We start from the raw sequence: 9,769 nt of genomic DNA, 5'->3' as shown, positions 1-9,769 counted from the left end.
TCAGCTAAACTTTACCAGGAGATCTCATATCTATGGCCCACTTGTTACCACTAGCCTTACTAAGGGTATGGATAGTTGGATAGTGCCTAAATCTGAGCTATAACTTAATTCCTATGAAATGACATATGGGAGGCAATTTTTAGAAAATATTTATTTTATATATAGGATTGTTTTGCCTGCATGTATATATGTGTATCACCACATCCATGCCAGTGCCTGCAGAGGGTGTAAGATCCCCTGGAACTGGAGTTAGATGGTTGTGAACCACCGTGTGGGTGATGGGTCAGACCCCAGGCCCTCTGAGAGAGGCATCAGTGCTTTCAGCTGCTGAGCCATCTCTCCAGCCTGGGAGGCCATTTTTAAGCTCTGATCTGGTCACTGATTCAGAAACTTGGGTTCCAACATGACACATAATCTGAGACTAGGCCACCTAGCCTTGAACAAAATTCCACCAAGCCTCAAAACCATGAATTATCATGACCCAGTCCACTGGAGGATGATGGATTCACAACATGCCCCCACAGTTGGGCGTGTTTGCACTTCCCCGGCGGACCTGGACACTTCTGCTAGCCAATTCCAGGTCAAAATAGCCATTTCAGGGTCAAGGCTTCTCGCTTGACCAGGATCTGTGACTTTGCATGGTTACTTAAGAGCGCGCAATGCAACCATGTGATCTACACGAGTGCATGAAGTAGTTACGTCGACCTGTGTACGCACCTACGCCGCTCAGCCTTTATAAGCCGGCACCATATTCCCGGTTCCTCCTCCTCCTCCTCATCCTCCTCCTTTCTCTTTTCTTCTTCTTCTTCTCTACACATGTGTCTTTCCCACAGGCCTGGGCACTCGTCTGCCCCTTTCATCTTAATAAAACTCTTGTTAACAGAGTCTGTCGTGTTTCGTGATATGTCCTCACAGGGTAAGAACACTGCAAAATAACAGAGAACCTGGTGGTTCAAAAGTCCTACAGACAATCGAGATGACCATTGTCCCATCATTTGGAAGAATGCTAGTTAGTTTTAATTGACAAGTTAACACAACCTAAAACTCATTTCAGAAGAGGGTGGGTCTTAATTAGGAATTATTTGGATCAGTCTGACTTGTGGGTATGTCTGTGGCATATTATCTTGATTTTTAATGGAACAAAAAGACTCAGCCTACTGTGAGTGTCAGAATTATCTAGGCATGGAGTCCTGAAAAGTGTAAGAGTGGAGTGTAAGAATAAGCTTATGAGAGCATAAGAGTATAAGGAGAACAAGAGTAAGCATAAGAGCAAGCTAGCAGAGAACAAGTAGTGTGCATGCAGTCTCTTTGTTCTTGACTGTAGCTGTGATTGGGACTAGCTGCTTGAGTGCCTGTCTTGACTTGACTTGACTTGACTAAAGTGATGAACTACAATCTGAAATTGTAGGCCAAATAAATGCTTTTCTTCCTTATGTTGCTTTTGGTCATAGGTGTCTGTCACATCAACAGAAATAAAAGTAGGACAAGAGGTCACTTTATTAGGTTTTGTTGAGCATTCCAATGGCTGTTGTTACTGAGTGTTGTGACACTGGTATGTGGGTTCACGCAGTTGCAGCTCCATTGAAAGAAGATTCAGAGGCACCTTAAGAATGTATTTAGCCTTTGACAGCTGCAGGGGGGTCCAGCCTCAAAGGACTGAAGCCCCTTCGCTTCTCGGGCTAGTTTTATTTCTCTCCATTACAGTTAAGCCAGTTAATTTCCATATGTTCAAAACAACCTGAAAGGATCTCCCAACAATACAATGCTAAGTGTAAATTCCTTGATTTATCATGTACAGAGGTTTTCTGGGTTTCCTGAATCAAGTTTTGCACAGGCCTTTGTATCCCTGGGAAACTCCAAGACAGGATTCACACAGAAGGCAGTAAGGGAAACAAAAGGTGTCTGCTAAACAAAAGACAGATTAGGGCTAGGTGCTAGGAGCCAGGCCAGGTGCAGCTCACAGGAAAGCCACCACAGGCTGTCAAGTTTCAGAAAATAAGATCTGGGTTTCCTTGTACACAATAAAACCCTTGCTTTCATAAAAGGTATGATATGCAATGTAAGACAACCCTATTTGGAGCTGTGAGCCAACCAATGACTTCTTGTGTCTCTTCAAAGGGGATACCAAAGGCCCAACTTCAACTCTGAAGCTGCTCAAACTTTAGCTGAGAGTTTTGGAATTGCCTTCCTTAGGTAGAGGGAGCTCGGGGTGATGCTAATTCTGTCTTTTGACTCATAGCTGTCTTTCTCCTGAGAAAGTCCTTTCCTGAATTCCACGACACCCCTTTAATGTGTTCTTCTCATCTGCCAGTGCTGAATTGTCTGCTTTGAGAAACGGAGATATGATTCTGTTAATATTGCTATACTGCTTTTGGGTCTGCCATGTATATGCTTAGACTCAATCTATACAGCTGCGTTTTCACCCCAGTCTCTCAAGCATACCTTTTAATTTTTGTGTATTATTTGATAACTAACTGATCCCTATTTCTATTGATGCCTTAGAAATGACTCCTATAGTCAGGCATGTTGGCACATGCCTATCATGCCAGCAACAGAAGGCAGAAGCACTAGGATTCCTTCAAGTTTGAGGCCAGTCTGGTCTGCACAGTGAGTTCCAGACCAGCCAGAGTGATCTTAAAAGTCTAAAAACAAAGTAACTTCCAGCCTTTGTATCCCAGTTTTTTCATTCTGTTTTCATGAATAGCAAATCCAACTTATATTGAACCCTACTCTTCTGGAACTGTGTGCATGTGTGTATATGTATCTAGGTGTATGTGTGCATGTGTATGTGGGTGTTTATGTGTATGCATGTGTACATGTGTATGTGTAGTGTGTGCATATGTATTATGTGTTTATGTGTACATATGTGTGTGTGTTTATGTGTCTGTGTATTTGGGTGTGTGTGTGTGTGTGTATATATATGTGTATGCATGTATATATGTGTATGTGTGTTTGTGTGTCTGTGTGTGTGTATGCATGTGTGTGTGTAGACCATAGGTTTATATCTAGTATCTTCCTCTATTCACTTCACCTTATTTTTTGAGGCAGTATCTCTTCCTGGCTCTAAATCTCCCTGAATCATCAGAAATTGGGAGTGGTTAATTGACAAGTTTAAAGTTTTAGTACTTAGAGATGAAAACTACGCAGAGCTGGACAGTGCTAAGGAATTGCATAACAATGTGAGTGCATTCAGTGCCAATGGGCTCTTTATATTGAAAAAAAAAATAGATAAAATGGGTGCAAGATGGCTGCGGAGTGTGAAGGACCTGGTCACAGGAATAACGGGGAGCTTCGGGCCTTGGCCTGGCTACAGCTGAAAAACTCCCTAACTCAGGGGTGAGGTCCAAGCAAGAAGCGAAGAGAGAAGGTGTTTGCCCCAACCGACGTGACCGCTGAGAAGGACGTACAAACGGTTTCGACTCCAGTCAAAGAAGTTTGGGCCTGTAGATGTGGCTGTCAGCTGTGCAGGTATTTCAGGAGCCATTTAGATACATAACCAAAAGATCTGGGTCCACACCTTGAAGGACGTCCAGGGGGTTCTCAACGTGCATCTCATGGGCTCTTTCAATGTGATCATGGGCCAGAATGAACCAAACTGGAGTTATCATAAGACTGCCAGTGTGTCTGCCGTTGATGGCCAAGTTGGACAAGCAACATACACTACATTCAAAAGGGGCATAGTGGCCGGGACACTGCTCATGGCTCTAGATCTGGCTCCCATGGGCCTCTGTGTGATGACAATTGTTCCAGGTTCATTTGCAACACTACTGCTTTCCACCCTGCCAGAGGAAGGGCACAACTTCCTGGCCAGACAGGTACCCTTCCACAGCCAACCGGGTGACCTTGCTGAATATACTCTTTTGGTACAGATCATAATTGAGAGCCCATTCTTTTTGTTTGTTTGGTTGCCTTTGTTTTTGTTTTTACATCCAAACCAAAGCTTCCCCTCCCTCCCCTCTTCTCAATTCTTCCCCCTACCTCCTTTTACCTCCTCCCCCATCCACTCCTCCTCCACTGCTTCTCTTCAGATACAGGTGGGCATCCCATAGATATCAACCAGACAAGGTATACCAAGTTGCAATGAGACTAGGCTCCTCCTCTTCTATTGAGGCTGGATGGGGCAATCCGGTAGGAGGAAAGAGTCCCAGAAGCAGGCAACAGAGTCAGAGACAGCCCTTGTTCTCACTGTTAGGGGTCCCACAAGAAGACCAAGCTACACAACTGTAACTTACATGCAGAGGGCTTAGGTCAGGCCCATGCAGGCTCCCTGGTTGTCAATTCAGTCTCTGTGAGCCCAGGTTAGTTTATTCTGTGGGTTTTCTTGTGGTTCCTACAATCATTCCTCCCCCTCTTCCATAGGATTCTCCTAGCTCTGCCTGATGTTTGGCTGTGGGTCTGCATCTGTTTCTATCAGTTGCTGGGTGGAGCCTTTCTGCTAACAGCTGGGCTAGGCACCATTCTATGAGAATAGCAGAATAGCATTGATTTTTTTATTTTATTTTATTTATTGATTTATTTATTTTTTGCCAGTCCTGTTTGGGAGAACCCATTCTTGAAAGGCGAGGTCAACTGGCTGGCTGGGGCCATTGGCATGCAGCCTTAAAAGTTCAAAGTGGAGGGGAAAAAACACCAGATACTTTCCATTTTGAAGGAAACCTAACAGCGATTTTGTAAGTCTGATCCTGTCACTCTCTGTGACTGATAAATTCTCAAACTTAAAAAAAAAAAATAGAGAATGGATCAAATAGCACTTTTTGTTATGTATATTTTAACACCAGTCAAAGAAGTGCTGATGCAACATGGCTAAAGGGTTAAAGGAATCACGTTCACTCAAGGACAAAAGACAAATGGTAGGGGCAGAGACATAGGCATTCTGTATTTAAAAGCTGAAGTGCCCCTTGCATAAGATCAAGAAACAAAAGTCCTTCCAACGATTGGTCATTAGTGTTACTAGTACTTCTATCATTTCAGGATGGCTTGCTCCAATAGAAACTCACTCACACTGATGCACAATTCCATAATGAATCAGCACTGAGTGGCAGGCCTCCCCCCATCGTCTCACCTGCCTGCTCTTCCACGGGTCCTGCCTGCCTTCGGGTGTTCCACCGCGAGTTTGAACAGTGCAAAGCTCACAACAGAAGATGAGAGAGTGCTGGAGCTCAGTCATGAGCTTCCCAACACCTCTAACTAAGAGCCAAGATAAACCCTTTTTCATTACTAACTTCCCAGTCTCACCATTGCCACAGATAATGGACTGAGACGTTGACATTTTTCAAGTCTTGCTTTTCTCAACAACAACAATAATAATAAAGGCAATATTTTTCTTCGTCTTTATACTCTTTCTTCACCCCTGAAACGATCACACAGCTTAGCACTCAGTGATTTGGGGAGATGAAAACACTGTTGTTCCCTGAAGCAGGAAACCTCAGCCATGGCTGGCTAGTTTCATGCAACACACACACACACACACACACACACACACACATGAATTAATGAATTAATACTATATTACTATATTCTATTCTGTTTCTTTCTTTCTATGCTTTCTTATCTGCCCACTCCATAAGCACATATCCACCCAGAAACACACACACACACACACACACACACACACACACACACACACACACACACACCACATGCACATTTTGTGAATTTGCTCTCCTCCCACACTAAGAAACACCAGATTTATTTTATTGGCCAATTTTCTTCCTAACATTTTTTTGGAAGTTGTCTAAGGGGAAGGAAGTATGCATTTGTTGCCAGGCAACAAGCATCTCCAGAATGTGCATTGCTTTTCTTAGATGGAAGAAAGAGCATTTAATTATTGCAACTGAGGCTTGATTTCAGCCTTTGAAAGGTCACCCAAATAATTCAGAAGTAATGACTTCTCTGTGTATGCTATAAACCCAGGTTTTCCTCTCCCCAGAGTTAGGACCAGGAACTTTTAGCCAAATTATTGACCGTCTGTCTACAAATAACAAGAGACCTAGTGGGTTTTTTCAGAAGAGGTAGACTGTAGTATGTCTGAGATACAGGGTAAGGAGATAGGATGAGATAATTTGTATAATGTATGTATCGAGAAAATGTATATATTAAACATGTATGTTTTGCATAGAGGAAGGGTATTGAGGCAATTGCTTCAGGAATAGGATGTAGTGATGGAGTCCCATGCCATCAATTCTACCTCATTTCATTTACTCATCAATCACAAAAGGTCACATGTAAACCAAGAGAACTTTCATTATTATTTTCTCTTTTAAAGAGTTTTCCAGCCAGATATGGTGACTCATGCCTACAACCTAATCCCAGAATTCAGAAGGCTAAGGCAGAAGAATCATTACGGGCTTGAGGCCAGCATGGGCTATATATAGTGAGTGAGCTTGAGGCCAACCTGGCCTATAGTTGAGACCTGTCTCAAAACAAACAAACCCAAAGGAGAAAAAAAAAGTCCAATAAAACATTTTTTTCTTCATCTAACTTTATAAAAGAGCTTGGCAGAAATAAAAGAAAGTAGCAGGCATGCATATGATACACATACGTACATGTGGGCAAGGCGCCTATACATATGGAATAAAATATGTATTCTGATCCTTTAAATAGTAAAATGTAGCTGTCATCTAGAGACGGGTTGCCTAGCAACACTTCTATACACCTGGCTCCGTGGGCACTGGGGTATTTGCATTTTTCCGGAAACCCACTCTGCTAGCCTTTCTTTCTGAAAGGTTTTTGTCAGATTGAGTAGGGTAATTGAATTCTCAGGAAGGAGAAAGGACAAAGCCTGAGCCCCCACAGACCTCAAGGTCTTCATGCACACACCAGAAACTGCCTGGTTATTCTCCATCTGCCTTAGACACTGATTTTAAAGCAGAAAGCATCTGCTGGCAGCCTGCACATCTGGAGCAGTAAGGAAGGAAACTAAAACAATGTAGTAGTGAAGTATAAGCCTTTTGTTTCTCTCTCTCTCTCTCTCTCTCTCTCTCTCTCTCTCTCTCTCTCTCTCTCTCTCTCTCCTTTTTATACTTCTCTTTCTATTGACTCAACATTACAACACATAAATAATAAAAGTTAATGGAAGGATTCCATGAGAGACCATTAACAAAAGCCTCCTTTTTGATAATCCTTATCAAGGAATAAAAAAGCAAAGTGGAGTAGTGTTGGCCCAGAGCACACAGCCTCAAGAGACCTTTGTTAATAAGACCTCACACACACATGTTCAGATGAACTATTGGAGGGAGCCTGGATGCATGCTGACCTTTGGGCTGGACTGGACTCCAATTCACTTGTTATTGTTTGGAGTTCTTCGTCTCATTAATGAATAATTATGATCCGCAGATCCTTGACTACATCCCCTCGCTGCATCAGGGTTCCTTTTAAGAGCATCCATGCAAACCATTTAGCCCAACACTAGGTGACAGTAGAGGTAACCAAAAATGTTTCTTCTCAGCAGCTTGAGAACCAGGGAAGAAATTCCCATGTACGTCACAGTTTATTTCTGTTCATCTCTTGGCACTTTGCAGTAGCGATGAATCTTTTTTAACTCCTCACATAACTTTGGCAATTGTGGTTTCTACCAGGACTTTGAAGGATGGTTTATGAAGTCCCCCAGGTGACAATTATTTGAGAAAATGGTTTAAGGCTGAGTCTTTGGGTCCTGAAAATGTCTGTCTCATCTTTCACTGTGAATCATAATTATTCTTGCCTGTCTCTTTGCTTCAAATATATACACTTATCCACTTATATAGCTACTTAGGGGAGACTTTGAGTTACCACATAAAGGACCCAGCCACTTGATATGGGTGAAGCACAGGCCTGTGAGTCGGGAGGTAAGTTAGAAATAATATTCCACATGGCTCACATCACTCCATCATCAAGGGCCCATTTTAAAACTGTAAAACTATGGAGGGAGATTATACCACCCTTGACTAAATTCTATCTTAGCTCTAACAGCTCTTGATTCTCTAAGTCATCTTCACATCTCCTCAGACAAAAGGACAGCACACTGTTACTAGAGAGCTTGGAAACAGTTCATCCCAGATGTGGAATTTCTTCCAGTAAGATCAGGAAGTTACTGAGATGAAACTGGCAAGGCCGAGATCCAATTCTACGGGCTTTTGTTTGGTTGGTTGGTTTGGTTTTTCCTTTTGTGTGACTGGAGATTGACGATAGGGCTCCTACAGGCTAAATAGGAAGCTCTCGACCACCAGGCTGCATGCTCGACCACCAGGCTGCATGCTCGACCACCAGGCTGCATGCTCGACCACCAGGCTACATGCTCGACCACTAGGCTGCATGCTCGACCACCAGGCTACATGCTCGACCACCAGGCTGCATGCTCGACCACCAGGCTACATGCTCGACCACCAGGCTATACATGCTCGACCACCAGGCTGCATGCTTGACCACCAGGCTACATGCTCGACCACCAGGCTACATGCTCGACCACCAGGCTATACATGCTCGACCACCAGGCTACATGCTCGACCACCAGGCTGCATGCTCGACCACCAGGCTACATGCTCGACCACCAGGCTGCATGCTCGACCACCAGGCTGCATGCTCGACCACCAGGCTACATGCTCGACCACCAGGCTGCATGCTCGACCACCAGGCTACATGCTCGACCACCAGGCTGCATGCTCGACCACCAGGCTGCATGCTCAGCCTCTTCCTGTCGTCTTATTCTGAGACACTGCTGCCTCTACTTGACTGGTATCGAGCTAACTGACCTCATGTCTCGGCTGACGTCACAGGGCTCTGCCACTAAGATCGGCTTGTTTGAATCTTGTGCCGGTAGCATTTGTTTATTCACCATGGAACCATGGAAAGCTAACCAAGATACCCTGATGTAAAACCAAGAGGGTCAGATTTCCCTGCTGTCTGTGGCCCTGCCCTAAGCCATATTCACCCAGGGTCATGTGGACAGCCAGATAAGGACAAGAGATCCATAGAAAGGTTTGCAAAAGCCAGGCCTAGAAGTACACATCTGTAATCTAGCCCTTGGAAGCCAGCAGGGCGATAGGCTGGTGCCCCGGCCAGCAGAGTCTTCAACGGGGACCTAAAGGGAGGGCCGGTGAATGAGAGGGACAAGAGACACAAAGAAAGAGAGCAAGACAGGACGTCTGATCAAGCTCCAAAATTTTATTTTTCTCTCAAGGCATATATAGGTAGGCAAAGGGGGTTGCGAGCAGGAAGGGACTTAATTATGGGGGTTGCAAGCAGGAAGGGACTTAATTATGGGCTGTTCAGCCAGCAGAAAATGTTGCTCTGAAGGTTATCTATCTACCCTTGTCTAACTGCCTAATTGCTTAACTGCAGCTCATTCACCTGATATCTGAGAAGAGGTTCTGGTATCTGTGGGAAGAGGTTCTGGTGCTATGGAGACTTAAGCAAGGTCTAGATCTAAGAAAAGAGGAGAGAAGCCCAAATATGGCAGCATGTGTGTCAAGGGTCGCTTAGGCTTATGACTCCCATTAGGCTGGCCTTGGCTAAGTAGCAAGTCCGAGGCCAGCATGGGCTACATGAGACTGTTAAATACACACACACACACACACACACACACACACACACACACACACACACACAACCATTCCCACAGAGAGATCTTTGAACAAGCTACTAAGCAACAGGAGCGCTTGACTGACAGCACATTTTCTTACAGAGGTAAAACAAACTCCTTCAAAATAACAAGTGCTCATTCTGTGAACTCTGGACCACTGCTCTCTTGTTTCCTTTCCAAGAAAAGAGAAAAGACTGCTAAGGTACACAG

General features: G+C 44.2%; 1 pseudogene; it reads left to right on the top strand.

The window, feature by feature from the left end:
• Positions 1–3,233: 3,233 nt before the first annotated feature.
• Positions 3,234–8,688, top strand: LOC121823567 (3-hydroxyacyl-CoA dehydrogenase type-2 pseudogene; annotated as a pseudogene).
• Positions 8,689–9,769: the final 1,081 nt, after the last annotated feature.

The sequence above is a fragment of the Peromyscus maniculatus genome, chromosome 17, assembly GCF_049852395.1.
Source record: "Peromyscus maniculatus bairdii isolate BWxNUB_F1_BW_parent chromosome 17, HU_Pman_BW_mat_3.1, whole genome shotgun sequence".
In the NCBI taxonomy this organism is placed as follows: Eukaryota; Metazoa; Chordata; class Mammalia; order Rodentia; family Cricetidae; genus Peromyscus; species Peromyscus maniculatus.
The sequence above is the reverse complement of the archived record's forward strand: the minus strand, read 5'-3'. Positions and strand labels throughout refer to the sequence as shown.